The sequence below is a fragment of the Lepidochelys olivacea genome (assembly GCF_965140295.1).
Source record: "Lepidochelys olivacea isolate rLepOli2 genome assembly, chromosome: 9".
NCBI classification, from domain to species: Eukaryota; Metazoa; Chordata; order Testudines; family Cheloniidae; genus Lepidochelys; species Lepidochelys olivacea.
In genome coordinates this window covers 43,181,983-43,202,101 of record NC_140419.1, presented here as the reverse complement: position 1 = coordinate 43,202,101, position 20,119 = coordinate 43,181,983, and the positions used below count along the sequence as shown (strand labels likewise).

The following is a 20,119-nucleotide window of genomic DNA, read 5'->3' as shown; positions in this document are numbered from 1 at the left end:
CTTCATAATTTTGGAAGACAGCAGAGTGGCTGGTCCTTTATTGGCGCCCCTTGTATGACTTTCTCAAGTGCAAGGAGGATCAGCTTGAACATAAAGGGAGTTAAATATTTGTTTCTGCTAAGGTCTGATTTTTTTCAAGAAGATGCCAGTTCTGTTGGATTTCCAGCATCTTCATTGCCGACCTAACTTCACGTTGATTTGTGGACCCTCCTCCAATGCATCGTAAACTACTCCATACGGCTAAATTCAGTGCCTTGCATAATGACAGGTTTCAGAGTAGCAGCCGTGTTAGTCTGTCTTCGCAAAAAGAACAGGAGCACTTGTGGCACCTTAGAGACTAACCAATTTATTTGAGTGTAAGATTTCGTGCGCTACAGCTCACTTCATCGGATGCATTAATACTTGGTGGCATGGGCCCCCTGGTGAGGGCCTTACATGCTAATTGCACTTCCTCCTCTCTCCACTGTGGAATATCAGAGCTAATGTTGATTCCATTAGGAGTCTAGTTACAGGCTGCTGAGCTGAATTCACTTTGGGCTAATGGTGCACCAGCACCGAGGCTCCCCTACTACAAGCTGAAATCACAAAAGAGCTAAACTTACTGAGAGCTGAAATCACTGAGTGTTGTGTTAAGTAGTGGGGGAGCCTGAAGATATACGGTGGAGCCGTTTGCGGGACGGCGAGCAGAGCAGAGCGGCTGGTGGAGCAGAGCAGTTTGTCGGATGCCTAGAGCAGCTCATGGGGCGGCTGGCAGAGCGGAGCCCTATGGGGAGGTGGGGCCATCAGCTTTGGACCACGTAAGGTGCCCCTTAATGCCCCTCCCTCCCCCATCTCCACCCAGGTTGGGAGGTAAAACTCCGCAGATAAACTTTCGAACTCTGGGGCTGCCCTGACCAGGGACAGAGACTTTTGGGTCGTTGGACTTGTGGGACTTTGGGTGATTTTGGGTTGCTGGACTCAAGAACCCAAGGGAAAGGACAGGCCCCAAATTTGCCTGGGGTGGGTTTTTGCTCATGGGTTGTGTTATGAATCCTGTAGGTGGTGTTTCCCCAACATGATGCCACATTGTTTCTCTCTGTTATTACAAGGCTATTTACTACACTCAGACTCTGTGCTTGCGAGAGGGGAAGTATTGCAGGAGGCACCAGCGGGGGTGGTATATATTGGTCCCAGGTCACTGGGTGGGGGCTCGAGCCGGTTTTGCGTTGTGTTATTGGAATGGATCCCCTAGATACTGAACCTGGCCGTTGTTGCTGCCAACTCTGACAGGCAGAAGTGAAGTGAAGTGAGCTGTAGCTCACGAAATCTCATGCTCAAATAAATTTGTTAGTCTCTAAGGTGCCACAAGTCCTCCTTTTCTTCTTGTGAATACAGACTAACACGGCTGCTACTCTGAAACCCGTAAACTACTGTAAACAGGAGTTTAGGATGATTGGCTTGCAGCTGTACTATTTTTCCTTACAAAACCTAAGGGCTCAATTCCTTTTTGCAATAGATTAACCAGCTGTGTGAAGCAAGTATCTACTTTGTAGCAACCATAACCAGTCAGATTTTGTAGTAGCAGCAGCATTGGGATTACATGGACCAGGTTCTAGTTTAATCGCTGGCAGCTGGTTTTCCTTTGTTGTTGAGGTTAGGGTGTCAGAGGCTTTGCTTCAAATTGCTTTGTTGTTTATATTAATAGTTTCTTAGTTTCCCCCCATGGCAGCCCACGAGCATCAGAAGGAAAGAGCTGCCTGAGTAGCAATGCTGTTTTTGGGCTGGGGCCTTTCAGATTGTGTGCTGCTGTTCTAGGAATGGCTTAATGATTTTCTATTTAATGATAATTAACGTAACCTGCCGATGATGATTATGTATAGGAGGATTGTGGTAGCTTGTTTTTTTATTTTGGGATGACAATTCAGTTACTCAAGAAACCAAAATATTGTTTTTTAACAGTACACATGTTACCCAGGGATTTAAAACCAAAAGCAGTGGTAACTTAACGGTTTCTGTCTGGACGGTATCTGGAATAAATCAATGGGAACACAGTGCATCCATCTGATAAACGATTGATACAAACAAGCATGTTTTTATCTAAAGCTACTATCAATAAGAGTTTAAGCAAACACACACATAGGCAATAGGTTTAGGACATCGCAGATATAGGTACCCACAGTCTAACATAAGTACGGCCAGACTGGGTCAGACCAAACGTCCATCTAGCCCAGTATCCTGTCTTCTGACAGTGGCCAATGCCAGGCCAATTCCCCAGAGGGAATGAACAGAACAGGTAATCATCAAGTGATCCATCCCCGTTGCCCATTCCCAGCTTCTGGCAAACAGAGGCTATGGACACCATCCCCGACCATCCTGGCTAATAGCCATTGATGGACCTGTCCTCCTAGCTCTCATGGTCTGAGATGGTTTTGAGTGATCAGCAGCTGGGCTTCCAGGGCCCCTCTTTCTGTCCAGCTGATGCGGAGTTTAGGTGTCATCTCCTTGCCCGAGGAAAAACTCCCCTGGACTGCTCTGAGGCAGTCTAGGGAAGCTTTTCCTCGGGCAGGGAGATGACACCATTTACTTATCTTTTATAGCTAGCTGTGTAGCTCTGTTGGTTTTCAGCTGGCAGTGGCTGAACATACAAAATGGATCACTGCTGTACTGTCAAGTTCTGGGGTACACACAGGAATGTCAAATTCTGGGGTAACCCACAAGGTGGTGGTGGTTTTTCCTGTCAGAACAGATATTTGTGCTATACTAGAGAAAATGGGAACCTCTTGATCATTTCCTTTTCTTCCATTTTTTTCTCAACCATGGGGGCAAGTGAATTTCCACCTTCTACAAACAGGAAGGGATTGGAATGAAAATTGCAAGTATTACCTCCCCTGTTGGTTCTCTTATCAATAATCCCCCCCCCCAATAAACTATTAACAGTGGCCTGAACATGTACCATGTTTAAAGTAAACCATCTGCCTTCCTAAGCCAACAGGCATACAGGCATTAGAACTTGCTGCACCATTAATTAAGTAGAAAAAATGGTGCCTGCCTATTGGTTGCCTATAATCTGCTAGGCCAGTGGTGATGTCATAAGATAAACATTGGAACCACTTTAACATCCTCCTACACCAGCCCAGACAAGTTAGTTATCTTCTTCTACAGGCCAAGGGGAAAGGAAAGAAAACAATGGCAGTAAAAGGACTTCTTGTTTGATAACATTCACCTGTTTCCTCTGGAGAAGTTTTCAAGGTAACCAGAATAGTCCTAGTTAGACTTTGGAAAGTCTTTATTGGTTTTTTTTGTTTTTTTTTTGCCTCCTGATTTCAGATTTTAACTTCATAGCTAGTCACTTGCCTTTCTATCTGGGGTTTGCTGTTATTTCTAGTGCTGCTGGATGCTTGCCCTGGGGAGAGATCTCTCAGGATGGCACACAGCTGCGTGCAAGGCTTGAAAATTTTTCTTGGCAATTGCTAACCAGAGACTGATAAAAAAGATGTAGAGAAGGGCACCATGATGTTCTAGGCAGAGTGAGTGTTGGAATTCTTCCAGCATGCTATCCCTGAACGGGCTTGGGCCATCCAGGCAAGATTCTGAGCTGTACCTCTCTGGAGAAACACCTGGATGTGGGTGGCAAAGGTGGCTTCATACCACCCATTGTGCCTCCTGTATACTGGCCTCAGCTGGCAGCCTATGAATTTATGCTTGCTTCCCACCCATGGGTGTTTCTGAGCCCAGAATAGCCAGAATGCAAAGCACTCTGACTATGCCCCTTCCACTCCACCAGTCCCCTTCCTGGGCCCACCCCGGTATATCTGTGCTCAAGAGGTGGCAGAGGGCTGTTATGCCATGCCCATGCCACTTGTGGAACTTCCCAATAGTGAGGAAATTCTCAGCTGGGAGGATCTGGTGGTCTTCCAGCCTTTTTGTTTGAGCAGCACTAGAGAACTGGGGCCATGACCTTTTCCATTAGACTGGCTAGCGAGTGTCTGTTAAATTTGAATCTGCTTTGTCTCCGTCTTGCTATGGGGATGAGTAAAAGAGTTAGCTCATTCCTCCAACCCCAGAGGCTGTGTTGCTGGAGATGGCATATAATAATCTCAGACTAAGGGCATAGAGACTTAGTGTTCGGCAAGCTGGGGTGTGAATCTACAGTGCATAGCTTGCCGCACACTTACTGGCCACCTTGCTACCATGCACTAAAAGTTCTGTAGTGCATTTTGAGCTACTGCTCTGTCAAAGAACACACCACAGAACTATTATTGGGTGGTCAGAGGCTTCACATTGTCAGTTAGTGTGGGGTAGATTTAACCTTGGCTTGCCATGCACTAAGTCTCTGTGTAGACAAGCTTGAGGTACCATTGTTAATGGTATTAGCTCTGGAGTGCTAGCTAAATACATTCTGACAGAAAGCTGGAAAAAATCACTAGACTTTCAACTGGATACCATATTCTTCTTCACTTCCTGTCTTAAACCATTGCATAGTACTGAACAGCTGTGGCATTCCATCCCAGAGGAGATTGCATGTCTGAAGCAGATGAAATAATTTCTTTCAGGATGAGATGAGCTATGTAAATAGAAGGTAGTAAATCTCTAAGAAGGACGCACACATGGATTTGTTCTAGGGTAATGCATTGCGCAACTCATACTTCACTCTTGGTAGCCCACATACAAACTTTTGTTTTCACAGTCCTCTTTGAGAAGACATGTGGCATGTCCGTGTTCTGACCAGAAGTGTGTCCTTTCTGCCCTTCCCCCCATTTATTCTTTGTCCCTCTGTCTTTTTCTCTTATTTCATTCTATTTTCATTTTCTTTGTGTTCTCCCCCTTTCCTTCTCTCCTTCTCAAAGCAGAGTAAGGAGACCCACAGAATCAATTTACCCCTGGGACCAACTATAGAATAAAAAGGACTGAGATTGCAAGGATTCAGTCTGCAACTGGCTTCATCTGGAAAAGATTTCAGTGGTTTCTCCTCTCTGCTGGTGCTGCCAATGGGCTTCAGGGCAACAGTAGGGTAGGCTGAGCCATGAAATGCTTCTGTATGAGAACTACTTCACTGTTGAATGCTTTCTCTCCAGGGAAATGGCATGTTATTCTCTGGGATAAGTTGGCTAATGTCACAGTTGTGAAACTGGTGCCTGGTGAGGCCAAGGAAGAGAGATATGACTAGATAAGTTTGCTTTATAAACAGGCTATAGTATGTCTTTTGAGAGAAATCTGGAGCCTTTCCTTACGGAGATGTATATAGGGGTAAATCAGAAAATCTGGAAGGGACTGGGGAGAAAGTGGCCGATCTGGTGCTAATTCCCTTTAACACAACTTGAATTAATAGAGCATCATTTATTTTGAAAAGTCTCAGAAAGCTGATCATAAGGACAGACAGAACTCAGCAGTCGAGTGAAATGATGCAACTCCACTTAAGTCCAGTGAGTTTCCCCAGGCTTCTGCCAGTGGGGAATTTTCCTGATGTCTCTACATTCTATAGAGAACCCCAGCCTCTTTTAGGGATGGGCTCTGAACTCCAGGGAGTGCTGCAGAGATCCTTTCTGTCTCTTTGATGCACCCCTCTGAGACTTTGCAGCACTGTTCGAGACTAGCATAACACAGCCTCAATGATGGACACATTGCTGTCTGCTGGGGAGGAGGAGCCACACGTTTTCTGTTGCCATGTGTCTTGTGCGTTCATTTGCACCAGTGCAGAGTGAGTGTAAGACGCTATCATTCTGTTGTGGTGGCATTTTACACTGGCTTTGCACGGGTATAAATGACTGAACAGGGCAATAGAGAATCAGGCCTGGCGGTTCCCTGCCCCCATAGGAAGTGGTGTGGCACTCATTGCTGGTTTAGCACTGTGAGGATCCTTCACAGGAGCTTCCTTGGTTTCCTTACTCATCTCCCGCATGCATTTCAGGTTCCTAGCCTACATGTTCATTTTCTTCCCTTGGGAATTTTCTCCCCCCTTTCTCTTCAGACCAGTCGAATCTGTTGCTGGGCAGTGCAGACGTCTCCTGCCAGTGCTTGTCTGTAATTCTTTGCCAGGGCTGCGCCTCAGACTGCACAGAGTTTAAGTGGATTTAAACACATTGTAGCTTTTTGTTTTAGCTCATGTTTTTCAGGGTTTATTTTTAGCAATTTTTAAGCTTTGTGTAGATGGCCAAAAATCAGGGTGTTTTGGGGATTCTCTTTGTATATAGGAGGGGTGGCCAATCTTACTGACCGTCTGACAATCTTCCATATGACAATCTTCAGAAGTTCGAGAGCTGGGACACACCTGCCAGGGATCAGGGGTTCAGCCCTGCTCCTGCTGGGCAGAAGCTCCGAGACACGCCTCCCCCCTCCCTCCCACCCCCTCCTCGGCGCAGCAGAAGTTTTGAGACTCCTCCTCCCTGCTGCACGGCAGAGGTCCTGAGCTCCTCCCCGGTTTGATAGCTTGCCACCCCTGGAATATACAGTAATGAATAATGTATATAATATACATTACTTATTACAACAGTGTATGCTATGCTATGTTATACTATACACTATACTTAGTTCGCTTTGCAGTCACGTATAAGGGGAAGTTCACACAAGTGGTTGTGGGGAGAACCAGATGTGGAATGTTGTCCGTGCTGTAAAATGTTGCTCAAACCTCTCCACTTGTTTTCCAGCTTGTACCACCAGACAAGTGTCTGCTTCTTTGGTTTGGTTAATTAATTTATGTTGAATGCAGACTAAAAGGAATCTAATCTATATACATGTGTTTCTTCACTACTCCATCCTCCCCACCCAGTTTAGATCACATAAAGGAGCACTTACTAGGGGGACCATAAAGTCTTCGGTGAATAGAGCCACAAGCAGGAAATCTTCTTCATGTGCTCTTAATCCCTTGATGTTACTAACTGGGATTTCCCAGCATGGCTTGTGAATGCATTAGAGCTCCAGCCCTGCCATCTCTGAGGAGTTAATAGCTTCAGCACTGTAGCAGCATTCCATTCTCAGGGCCATCCCTCTTGCATGAGCTCTCTGGCTGTCTGAAGAATGGTTGCATTCTTCATTATTTTGTTCTTAGTCTGAGTTTTTTGGAGGGGTGGGTTTCACCTGAGATCTTGGATTATTTTAACTAGCAGCATTGTGAAAAGCTACCATAACATCTCTCCTTCTTTTCCCCCCTTTTTTTATTAACTTTTATTTTAAGTTGCCCTTTCCTACCTCTCACCCTCACTGAGAGTACTCTGAGCTGACAGGACATAGATGTAGTAAGAGGAGTCGTCCCCTGTTGTTCCCAACCCCTGTCATTATGTCTGTAATGGTCACACCAAAAAAGCACTCTTGAGTCCCCACTTGGCAGCAGAAAATACAGCTGTTGGACACTTGATCAGTCCAAAAATAATTGGTTAGCTATTGGTTAAATAATGTCTAAAATGGCCAAATGTTTTAAAGCACTAATTAACTGATTACTAATTTATTGTAACACCAGTAACAAAAAAGAGTATCAGAGGGGTAGCTGTGTTAGTCTGTCTCCACAAAAACAACGAGGAGTCCGATGGCACCTTAAAGACTAACAGATTTATTTGGGCATAAGCTTTTGTGGGTAAAAAACCCCACTTCTTCAGATGGATGAAGTGAAAATTACAGATACAGGCCTAAATATATTGGCACATGAAGAGAAGGGAGTTTCCTTACAAGTGGAGAACCAGTGCTGACAGGGCCAATTCAGTCAGGGTGGATGTGGTCCACTCCCAGTAATTGATGAGGAGGCATCAATACCAAGAGAGGGAAAATTGCTTTTGTAGTGAGCCAGTCAGTCCCTGTCCCTATTCAAGCCCAAGTTAATGGTGTTAAGTTTGCAAATGAATTGTAGCTCTGCAGTTTCTCTTTGAAGTCTGTTTTTGAAGTTTTTCTTTGTTGAAGGATGGCTACTTTTAAATCTGTTATTGAATGTCCAGGGAGATTGAAGTGTTCTCCTACTGGCTTTTTGTATGTTACCATTCCTGATGTCCGATTTGTGCCCATTTATTCTGTCCAGTTTGGCCAATGTACATGGCAGAGGGGCATTGCTGGCACATGATGGCATATATCACATTAGTAGATGTGCAGATGAATGAGTCCCTTATTGGACTGGTCAGTTGATCGGCTTGCTCAGCCTACAGCTGTTAGATCTCTGGGTCAGACTCCATGTGGAATTTACATTGTAGAAATCCCAGTCTGGCATCACAGCCCCAGTGTATTTCCTTTCCTTTTCTGTTTTGTTTTTTGTTTTCTAGAATTCTAATTTAGTGAAAAGAAGAAGAAAGTGAGACAAAAATCTAAAATGTAGGCAGAAGAGTAGAGAAGGAAGCTCGATATGATGTGGAATTTGCTAGTATCAATTTGTATAATCTTGGTTTGCATGTTCTGCATTCTCATTGTCCATAACTTACAGCAGCAAATAGAGAGAATACCAGGTTTTCCTTGGGCAAATTAAGTTTGGACAGACCTTGCTAATGAGGTAGTACTCACAGAGATGAGTTAAAGCCAACTTCTGTTACATAATGTTTTGAATAGAACTGGTTGGAAAAAACTGATTTGTCAAAACCTAAACTTTTTGAGGAAGTATATTGGTTTTGACAAAAGTTTTGGTAAGGTTTCTCAGGTTTAGGATAAGAGAGCACAGGAGCTCCATTTTGTAATCCTATACTACATCCCAAAGGCCCAAAGTATATACAGTGTATATGGGAACATGGGTTCTGAAGCAGGGGTTGGGAGACCCATGAAATCCTTTAAGAAATATCAGCCACTGATGGCCTGGAATTGGATCTAATGGGCAGCTTTCTAAACACGCTCACATGACAATGCTGCTGAAAATCATCTGAGAGCTTTTTGTGTAGTTGATTACAGGCTGTTCTTTCTTTCCTTCCTTCCTTACAGAATCCCCTTTGTAAGGTTTCGTTTCTAATATTACAAAATATGTCATGACACTAAGCATCCTCAGGCTGTTTTTAGTTATTCAAAGGACAAGCACAGTTAATTCAACATGTTGCATGCTTCGAGTTCCTTACTGGAGGCCCTGATTCTGCAAACACTTACTTAAATGAGTAAAGTTACTTATGGGTGGTTCTGCTGAGGCTACTCTTGTGAGTAATCTGCGTAAAGTTACAAAGGCCCCAGTCCTGCAATGAGTGTCACATGGGCAGAACTCTGCACCTTCGTAGACCTCGCTGTAGGGTCCTGGCTTATGGTTCCAATTCTACAAAAGGTTACTCAAGAGCTTAACTTTCTGGACTTCAATCAAGTAGTTCCAAGGAAGTCAGTCGATAAAGCTTCTGCATAAAACTTCTCAGGTTCGGGGCCTTAATTAGCAAGTTATACCATAATGCACCCCGGGGAGAAACATAATAGAATTTTAAAGGTGACCTTCAAAGTAAAAGCAAATAAAAGAATATTTGGTTTTGTTCCCTTCTTGTTTCTTGCACGGAAAAGATCTGAAAGGTTCTTGTTGTGCTTTTACTTTAAAGAGGTTTTTCTGCCTTAGGAATATCAAGAATGTCAAGGTTTTCCCTGGTTTGCTGAAGTCTGAGTTGTGTTCATGAACAGTTTTAACCAGAGTAGAGAAGATCTGAATATCTAATATAAAAAGCAAGCAAAGAAAAACACGTTAAATGCTTTTCTGACCACCTTTATACATCACAAGCCAGAAATGACACACACTTTCCTCCTTTTTCAGATCGCTTTTAGTATTGCAAGATTAATTACTCAGAGGTGTTCACTGGGGGCAGAAAAGGGAAGTAGTAAGTTACACAGTCAATTTGGAACTGTGTAAGTTTAAAAATAACTGAGTGGAAAATAGTGTCAGGTGCTGCATTAGCCCTGGAGTTTTGCTATTTTTTGTGGTTTTACAGCTACCTTTTAAAAAATGGTTTTCTCTCCCTTGTTGCTGTGTGAAATTCCCATGCAAACAGGAGAGAGAAGTGAGTAAGGGTCGGATACAAAGCCCATTGAAGTGAGTGGAAAGACACCTAGTGATTTCAGTGGGCTTTGGGTCAGGTCCTAAAGGAATTCACAAGGGCAAAGTGATACTGACTATATATGGAATGCCACCAAATGCTCACAGTAAACAGACTGAAAATATAGAGAATAGGGAAGAACTCCTCAGGTGGTCTAACTTGGTGTAGTAGCTACATTGACTGAGGATCCTGGCCCATTTAGGGGCAGATTTTCATAGGTGCTCATCAACCATGATTGAGACCAGACTTTCCAAAGAGCTGAGGCCCCAGTTCAGCAAAATAAGCATGTGCCTGATTTTAAGTACAGGAGTTGTCAGTCCCACTGCCCTCTGTTTGTGTGCGTAAAGTTATCCAGGTGCATCAGCACTTTGCTCAGTGAGGGCCCTGGCTCCTGTTTGGGCAGCAAAACAAAGTGGCCATACTTTCAGATATTCCCAGTACTCATCCAGGAACTGCTGGGAGCTGAGCTCTTTTGAAAATCTGTCCCTCAGCCTCTGATTTACAGTTCAACTTGCTTTAACCTTTTCTAGCTACAAGTTCCAGAACAAAGTGTGTGTGACATTCTATATTATTTTATAAAAATATGCTAATGAGTGTGAATTTAATGTAACTGGAATAGACTTCATGCAAAAGGTCTCTTGTAAGGTATCATTACAAAGCTTATAATCTACTAAGTGTTGTCATCCTAGTTTTATAAATGTATCACTCTTGTATCTGAAACTAGAAATATGAAATATAACTCTGAGGGGCTATTGTAATTATGCAAAGTGTGGCCCATTAATGGTGGTTTGGATCTTGATGGCTCCCATCAGCCAGGACAATTGACTATGGATGGCTCTGGTTGCAGGCAGGCCTTCCTGTGAGTCAAGCTGGGAGGAATGAAGGCTGGGGGCGGGGACCCAGAGAGACAAAGGACTCCCGCCTTGTGCCAAAGCCATATAAGGGGGTGGATCAGAACAAAGGGGGCTGCAGTCATGAGAAATCCCCTAGCTACCACCTGAGCTGGAACAAGGGCTGTACCAGGGGAAAGGATTATGCCCAGACTGGAAAGGTGTCCGGTCTGTGAAAGAAACTTATTGAAACGTCTCTATGGGCGAGATTTTATCTGCATTCAGTTGTTATTACTGTACTAGACTTAGACTTGCGTGTTTTCTTTTATTTTGCTTGGTAATTCACTTTGTTCGGCCTGTTACTACTTGGAACCACTTAAATCCTACTTTCTGTATTTAATAAAATCACTTTTTACTTATTAATTAACCCAGAGTATGTATTAATACTGGGGGTGGGGGGCAAACAGCTGGGCATATCTCTCTATCAGTGTTATAGAGGGCGAAAAATTTATGAGTTTACCTTGTATAAGCTTTATACAGGGTAAAAAGGATTTATTTCGGGTTTGGACCCCATTGGGAGTTGGGCACCTGAGTGTTAAAGACAGGAACACTTCTGTAAGCTGCTTTCAGTTAAGCCTACAGCTGTTAGGTGACATGGTTCAAACCTGGGTCTGGGTTTGCTGCAGGCCAGCGCAGTGGTTCTCAAACTAGGGCTGTCACTTGTTCAGGAAAAGCCCCAGGCGGGCCAGGCCGGTTTGTTTACCTGCCGCGTCCGCAGGTTTGGCCGATTGCGGCTCCCACTGGCCATGGTTCAGCGCTCTAGACCAATGGGGGCTGCAGGAAGGGCAGCCAGCACATCCCTCGGCCCGTGCCGCTTCCCGCAGCCCCCATTGGCCTGGAGCGGTGAATCGTGGCCAGTGGGAGCTGTGATTGGCAGACCCTGCGGACATGGCAGGTAAACAAACGGGCCTGGCCCGTGAGGAGCTTTCCCTGAACAAGCGGCGGCCCTAGTTTGAGAACCACTGGGCTAGCAGGTCTGGCTCAAACCAGGCAGGGCACTGAAGTCCTAAGCTGACAGGGCAGGAAAGCAGGAGCAGAAGTAGTCTTGGCACGTCAGTTAGCAGCCTCCAAGGGGGTTTCCATGATCCAACCCAACACAGTGTGATTTTTTGATGATTGTATCCCTTTAAGATAACAAGAGGAAATAAACATGTTTTCATGGTGTGCAACAGTTGCTGGTAAATTCAGACAGTTCAGTTCAACAGTTTTTTTTTCACTCTCACATGGGTTTTACAGTATGCTTTGATCCCACTCACCTCTCAGGGTTAAGTAATGTAAAGTGTAAGCTCTGTACATACCCCAACTGCACATTGAGCCTAGTCTCTTGCATGATGATCTGACCAAGCTTGCTGCTGCTACAGGAGTTGTGGTTTTTTGTTTTTGTTTTAGCAGTGTAATGTTAGAAGTAATACAGCTGTAGATGGGATTATCAGTCTCTGCCCTGGATAACTGCGTTCTCAAGTAACCAAGCTTCCTTAGCTGAGGTTTTGATTGAAAGGTTCATTAGGGATTCCTTCCTACTCCAGGATCTCTGTCTAAACAAAATACTCTTTAAATTAATCACTTGCTGCTTTCCTTCTAGGTAGAGCAATGTTTCCTAGCATGAGGGTGGAGCCCCCTTTGGTGTATCAGACTAGTTGGTGGGAGTCATGAGAGTGTGAGTAACAAAACCTATAGGAACCACACTGTAAATGGGTTGTTGCACCGTCCCTTCCTATTCCCATTGTCTCTGCATGCTCAGGTGGGTAGCAGTAGGAGTAGCCCCAATGTAAACAGCTGTGAACTCAGGCCAAGCTTTGTTGCCTTGCTCCTGTGGCACTTGGTTCAGCCTTGTGTTGCACTCCCCCGGAACACTAAAGCAGTGTAGACTTTTGGTGAGTGGGAGCATGGGGAGGGGGATCAGAATTAGCAAGGGGGACGTGGGGAGCAGTGGAGAGGAAGAGGAGAGACATGTAAAAGAGTAAAAATAAAAAGGCACAAAGAATTGCAGAGTAAAGGAGGGGATGTGAGAAAAGATGGACAAAGTGAGAGAGAACCAGCTGGGTCGAGATATGTTGTGGGAGGTCTTGGCGGGTGTCCATCTGCCAGTCCATCCTTAGGATGGCCACTGAGCTGCAGCATTCACTCCTGTAACGGAACCCTGTGGAAGGAGTGCACAGGGATCTGGTGAAATTGTGCCCAAGCAGGGAGAGTTCAGTGGCCTTCTGACCTTTCAGTATAGATATCCACATGGCAGGTACACAGAGGCAGCTGAGTGGAGGGCTGGCCGTCCTGTATTCTCCTCCAGAAGGAGCCATGATGTCTTTGGCAGAATCCTGGTGGGGTTTCCAGCAGCTATAGAGGAATCTCCACCAGCGGGAATTGGCTGTGAGGCAACATTAACTTCTTATGGGATAGGTCCAACCAGGAACTATTCCAGAGAGCATCATATCCCTAATACCGGTCCCCTCTGGCACCTCTTTCTAGTTCTGCTCATGTAAATCTAGAAAAGCGTGTAGGCCATACTGATTGAGATGAGTTGCCCTGAAATGAGGGCTTTAATCTCTTCCCAATAATTGCAGTTCACAGAGATAAACACTAAGAGATTATAACAGAACTAGCTCCTCTAGCTAAGGCTATGTGATAGTTTCCATTGAACTCTCTAGCAATCCTTGAGGGGGCCATTTAGGGATCTGGGGCAAAAATTGGGGATTAGTCCTGCTTTGAGCAGGGGGTTGGACTAGATGACCTCCTGAGGTCCCTTCCAACCCTAATATTCTATGAAAGGCTTCCTCACTCAGAATTTACTGCAATTTTCACCCTTGCCACTGAAATTTGCCACTTTAGCCTCTGCCGGAAAGTACCTTTTTAAAAAAGAGCAAAAACTGTTCAGCCATTCTTGAATCTGAGGAGATTAAAAAACCCACACTTTTCCATTGTGGAAACATTCTTGCAACCTGGCCCTGTGGACAAACTAGAAGGTAGCTGAACATTGGAACAAATCTCACAAAATGGCTTTGTTCCAGAGGAAATTGGGTTTGAGTGAGATTTATAAGTCTTTGAAAATCATGTGTTGAGCCTGGGCAGTGGCTTTATTTATTTATTAAAATTACTGTTACTGAAGAAGTTTCAAGAAGAAGATAATCTCTATTATTATAATTGTTTACTGTGTATTGTCAGTTCCCCAGTATAGGAAGTCAGTCAGTTTCATATTTTTAGTTTGTTAACTACGTTGAAAGAGGTAGAGAAAACAAACTCCTGGATAGGAAATACGTTTTTTAAAAACTACCCAGTTTTGACACACTCTTTAACTTTGACCCCATCCCCATGCCAAATATATTTAAAAATAATGTTTTGGAGATCCATTTTCTTTTAATAAGGAACCGATACAAGTGTCCTTGAACATATGAATAATGTTTAAAAACGCGATCTCTGCTGCCTACACTCTAGAAAGCTCAACAGACTGCTCAGTTTGCCAACAAAGTGTAATATTTTTTTAATCAGAAAAAGTTTTAGTTTTGGGATGTTATCCCTATGTTTTAAATCAGGGGTTCTCAACTTGAGGGTCTTAACCACTTTGTCCATACGTTGCTAAATGGGAGGGAAGCAGATCTGGTCAAAAATGGGTTTTTGTTTTGTTTTTTGTTTTGTTTTACCCAAGATAAAACTTCAAAAAAAATTTCTAGTGGAATTTCAAATAATGAAAAATTTAATCTGAAAATGGAAATGCCACTTTGATGCATCATGGGAGATGCAGTTTGGGTGCTTTATGTTCCAGTTCTCCTCTGTGGGCTGGGCTTCCTGCTTGTACTACATCTCCCATCACGGTTTCCCTTCTTGGAGGGGGGAGGTGGTATAGCATGGAAGTCCCTGGCCATGGTACATCATGAGAGATGTAGTCCATCAGGGGAGCCTGGGTTGGAGAGAAGAACTGGAAAATAAAGCACGCAAACTACAACTCTTATGAGATACTATGATGGGGTTGACTAGGCTCAGAGGCCACCTGCCACGCTCCATCACAGAGAGGAGCAGAATGGAGGTCCTCCAAGCAGCCTAGAATGGCTGCGGGGGAAGCAGCCAATCAGAGGAGCTGCAGGGAGCAGCCAGTCAGGGCCCAGGAGGGCCATATCAAAAGGAGATGCAGAGCCAAAAACAGTCAGTTGTTGTTTGGAGCTGGAGGAGAGAGGATTGTGTTCCTGGCTGACTGAAAGAGCAGCAGGATCAGCTCAGTGTTGGCAGGGACTGGGGGAGCAAGAAAGCGCTACTGGCTGGCTGGTGGGATTGAGCCCAAGACAGTTGCTGGCAGGGACTGGAGGAGTGAGAAGGAGCTCTTGGCTGACTGTTGGAACTGAGTAAGGATGGAGACCTGGGAGGACTGAAGGAAAATAGTGTCTCCAGGGAGGAGACTAGTTAAAGATAGGGTCACCGAGATACCAACAGAGGGGTATGGGATTGTATACCCCGGAAGGTGTCCGTTCTGTGTCACATACATACTGTGTTTGGGGCTGAGCTTGGAGGGCTGAGTCACTGAAAACCTGCCTGAGAAACCACTGACGGGGGTCACCATAAACTGAATGACTGCAGGCGCATGCATTCAGCCAGAAGGTGCTCGCAAGAGGTGGGTGTCACCCTATTACAGGTACCCTGACAGCATTTGTACATTGAAATATTTTGTGGGTTGTTCCCACTGCCCCTCCAGGATAAAGCATTTTTCCAGGAAAAATAGACATGTCTCACAAAAAACTTTGTCTAGTCAAAAAATGATTGAGAAGGAAAATTTCTGACCAGCCCTACAGGGGAGTTCCAGTTAGAGCAGGGAGGGCAAACTTTTTGGCCCAAGGGCCACATCTGGGTGGGGAAATTGTATGTAGGGCTGGGGGAGGGGGTTGGGGTGTGGGAGGGGGTGTGGGAGGGTGTGCAGTATGTAGGAAGGGGCTCAGGGCAAGGGGTTGGGGGCAGTGGAGGGGTGCTGGTTGTAGGAGGTGGCTCAGGGAAGGGGGTTGGGGTGCAGGAGGGGGTGCACAGTGCGGGAGGGGCTCAGGGAAGTGATGCAGGAAGGGGTGCTGGCAGGGGGCTCAGGGCAGGGAGTTGGGGTGCAGGAGGGGTTTGGGCTCCGGCCCGGCGCTGCTTACCTGGAGCAGGTAGGTGAAGGCAGTTTTGGGTCTGTTAAGGTGTATATCCTCTCTCACCAACAGAAGTTCGTCCAATAAAAGATATTAGCACACCTATCTCATCTCTCTCATGAAGCAGTACAGACAGATGTTTGTTAAACCTAAAAAAAGCAGCTGAGTTAAAAAAAACAAAAAAACCACACCTGTCCCTACTTGGGCAACATACAGGCCCTGATTTCATATCTCAGCTAAGTGGTAGTGGAATCATGCTTTCCTTTTATGCTGGCTCAACAAAGTAATGGGGAAATCTGTTGGAATTAAATAAAATGTGGCCTTTACCTTCACCCAAAACTTGAACCATACCAAAATTCAGCTTTGTTTAAAGTAGACTGATGTTTAAATGCATAGTAGCTAGCATGGCACTTTGTACTTCCTGGTATTGTCTAGACTAGAAGCTGTTAGTTGTGAAACCTGCAGGTGTTGGAACTGGCCTGTGATATATACAGCCCTGTTTCAGAGATACACTTTATTCAGTATTTTTCAGGCTAGAGATGACAAACATCCAGCCCAAGCCATCAAACTTTTTTTGGTCACACATCTGTAGTCTGCTGTGCCACAGTAAGCTGTCACTGGCACATTAGGTTTCGATTCAGCAACACTCTTTTGCATGTGACTTGGCTTCAGAGGGACTTAGGCACATGCTTAAATGCTTTTCTAAATCTGGGCCTCAGTTTCTTTTTAGTGTATGTTTAAACCCACAGCAGAAATGCTCACACATAGGTGTGTCATGGTAATAACTAGAAATGTTAAGAAGCACCATGCAAAGAATAGGACTGTAAATAATATTTACATTACTCCTTGCTTAAAATGTCTTTTGGATTTTGTCTCTATATCAAGTTTTCTTTTTTTCCCCCAGTGCTCTCACACATTGATTTGTGAATACAGGGGTGCTCACTGAAAGCTGAGCAGTTGGCATTCAGACTATCTCTCCCCTTCCTCCTTTCCTCCCCACCCCATGAAAAAGGTAATTAAAGTATAATTGTTCTTGTTTGGGGAGATGCTTTTCAGCAATTTCTTGAACGTTGCAGATAGGTCTTTGAATAGATGCATAGATTGCAAGGCCAGAAGGGACCACTGTGATAGTCTGACTTCCTGTACAATGCAGGCTATAGAACTTCCCCAAAATAATTCCCTTTCCTTTAATTTATGCCTTATTCAATTTGACTTTGTCTAACTTCAACTTCCAGCCATTGGGTTGTGTTATACCTTTCTCTGCTAGATCAAAGAGCCCATCATTGTATATTTATTCCCCAGGTGGACACGAACAGACTGTGATCGTCACCTGTTAACCTTCTCTTTGTCTGTTAGGTATTTAAGATCAATTTTGGAATCTGCCGTCACGTGATGGTTGTGTACGCATCTGACATTTGGGCAGAAGAAGGTGATGCTGCTACTTTGTGGTGATTCCAGACTAATGGAACTGGAAAATAAAGCAGACCTTATGTGTTAGGGGAAAGAATAACTGCCTAATTGTTTCAGTGACTTTTGGACACTTGATTCACCGTGTGATTTCATGCTCTAAGCTCTGTAAACATGTAAAGTGTTCATGTCAAGGTTTAGTAGGCAAATAGTTTCTGAACGTTATAGCTAGTGAACGTGAGAGAAAGAAATTAATTGGCCTGTATTTAGTTTGGTGTTGCTTCCATTAAGCATTTCTAATGACTGATGTTAATTTGGCTGGTAACTAGGTCAGTGCTCGATTAACTTTATTACAGCAAATGAGGCAGAGTCTCATGACTAGGAAATCTTACTTACTTTGTTTTGCAATCTGATGGTGCAACATGTTTTGTTGAACTTCCATTTACACTGTTCCCCTGTGTGGGACGAGGGTGGAGTCTGCCTTGGCAAGTGTTTGAAATTAAAGGGTCTCTGCTTTCTGTTACCTTGCCCAAAACTGATCAAAAATTGCAAAACACTGATAAAATTTAAAGTATGCTAATGTCTAGATATGACCAGTTTCTGATGTGGAAGGGACACAACAGTTAAATCCAGCTGTGCTTTTCACGATTTTTAAAATGTGCATTGCACTGTGTTTCAGAGCAGCGGCCGTGTTTGACGGCGATAACTCTAGATTTTATTTGCTAGGAAAGGGCTTTGTGTATTGCAGTTACGTAGTGGGAGCTACTCTGTGCATTTGGAATGAATCAGTTACTAATTGCTGCAGAGTGAGACGTGTCAAAGTTTTTTTTGTTTTTTTTTTCCGCTCAGGGGTTTGGCTTCACTAGTCTTGGGCAGAACTGAAATACCAGCAGTGGCGCTTTGTGCTTCCCTGTGTTGCCCTCTGAGCTCCAGTGGTTGCTCCTCCTTGCTGGCTTTCTGTCCCTTCTGCAACTCCCAGCAGTCAGCTGATATAACCTGCCCCAGCTGCTGATCCCCTTCCCGGTGGGGAGTAAGCATTAGCTACTCCGCACTGAACAACTGCAGCGTACCTGCTCTTGTTCTTGTGGTAGAAGAAGAGAACCTTGTCATCATCTGGCTGTAGCCCTGAGGCTGTAAGGCAAGGCAGCCTCTTTTCAGACTGATCAGCTAAGCGTGGTGGGAGGGGCTGTATTTATTATACAGGACTTCCCATATTTCAGGGACTCTTTCACGTCCCTTTTTATGCACACACATAATATCTGTGGCAGAAGGAGGAAGAGCTGGCTGGCTTCTCCAGAGCCAGTTGGCCCCTAACCAGATGGAAGGAGTGGGTGGCTGGGAGAGGGGACTGCTAGGGAGTTGCAGGCTTGTGGAGCTATTTATCTTAGCAGCAAGAGTGAAGGCTCCTCTCTTGAGTAGCTTAGGAGTTTTGCATGGACACAGTTCTTGGCAGGCTCCATCTTCCATAAAGTGGCTCGTCTTATCCAGTTTGTCTTGGAGAAGCCCCTTAGCTCTTTTGTTTCCCCGGGAGGTGTAGGGAGCATTAGCACACTAGAGATGCTCCTGGAGGGTGCTCAGATACTAGGAGGATGAGAGCAGAAGAAGAACCTGTATAGAAAGAGGGAGATGGGAAGAACTGGCCCTCTAAGTGGGAGGTCCATGCACTTCCATAAAGCTGCTACCTTGTCCTAAATCCTTCCTTGAAACTCTGCTCTGATGCCTGCAAGTCCCTCCCATCTGGCATTGATTAGGCAAGCAATGTGCTGAGACTTCTATTTTCCTGTTTAACTCTTTGTTCTGTTACTTTGTTCTCCCACCCACCATATTTCTCCGTTGTGTGCTCAATGACACCTGGAACCTGAGCTGTTGGCATCAGGGACTGTCTTTGTTACTTGTCTGTACAATGCATAGCACAGTCATCCCTGATCCTACAAACAAAAAACGATACAGATGGGTGCCGCTTCTGGTTTTAAGCACGCACATGGGAGATAGAGCAGCAGTAGTGGTACCCTGGCTAGTCTGGGAATATAGGGTAGTAACCTGGGAATGTGGGGAGCTCTCAGTGCTGCTTGCCTGCAACAAATTGAACGTACACATCTCTGCGAGTTGCCAGGGCACTGCCCCCTTTGTGGGAGCAGAACTCCACTTCCAGTAATGTTCTGTATTTGTGAGAGTCAAAGACAGATGTGTGTGTGTGTGTGAAGCATCAGTGGGTTTACGTGACTGAAGGGGAAACCAGCCGACTGTGAAATGAGGCACCTATTTAAGAATGGAACTGCACGTGCTGTTACATTGACCTTTCCCAGCCAAGCTCTGTTGGTCGAGCTTTTTATTACTTTTCCCAAAACCTGTTTCGTTGCCTAAGGAGCCATCCCTAGGGGGTGTATGTTCGTGAGTTCTAGCCCAGCCTGCCAGCGGGGGGAAGAGGAAAGTCTTGACAGTTGGTGAAGATGATCTTATGTGATTATTCCGGGTGGCTCTAAAATAGCTTCCTTTCTACCACTATTTTTCCTCTGAGTTTTCGGGAAAGTGAACTTTTCCTTTTTCAGTTTCACTGGCAGTACACTCTGGGAGTTATTTTTCTTTTCTGATTCTTTCTTTGAACTTCTCTGAATTTTGTCTCTTACCTGTGCTCACCATTCTCTCTTCATTGTGTCAGGTCTGGCAACTAGAGCTGGTTGGAAAACAATTTCGAGGAAAATCTCAACTTTTCAAAAAATGTCCCCTTACTCTGCTGGCTGTTGCCTTCCTTGGAACTATCCCTGTCTTTGGAGCTCCGTCT

General features: G+C 44.7%; 1 protein-coding gene across 8 annotated transcripts in view; it reads left to right on the top strand.

Annotated features, from left to right (window-relative positions):
* ST6GAL1 (ST6 beta-galactoside alpha-2,6-sialyltransferase 1) overlaps positions 1-20,119 on the top strand; it is a 102,530-nt gene that overhangs the window by 31,558 nt on the left and 50,853 nt on the right. The window contains exon 1 of one of the 8 annotated variants that reach the window (XM_084640216.1): positions 3,206-3,228. The exons of the other annotated variants lie outside the window; for them this stretch is intronic. The gene's annotated coding sequence lies outside the window, so the exon portion shown is untranslated. Of the gene's footprint in view, positions 1-3,205; positions 3,229-20,119 lie in introns of those variants that run through there. 8 annotated transcript variants of the gene reach the window in all.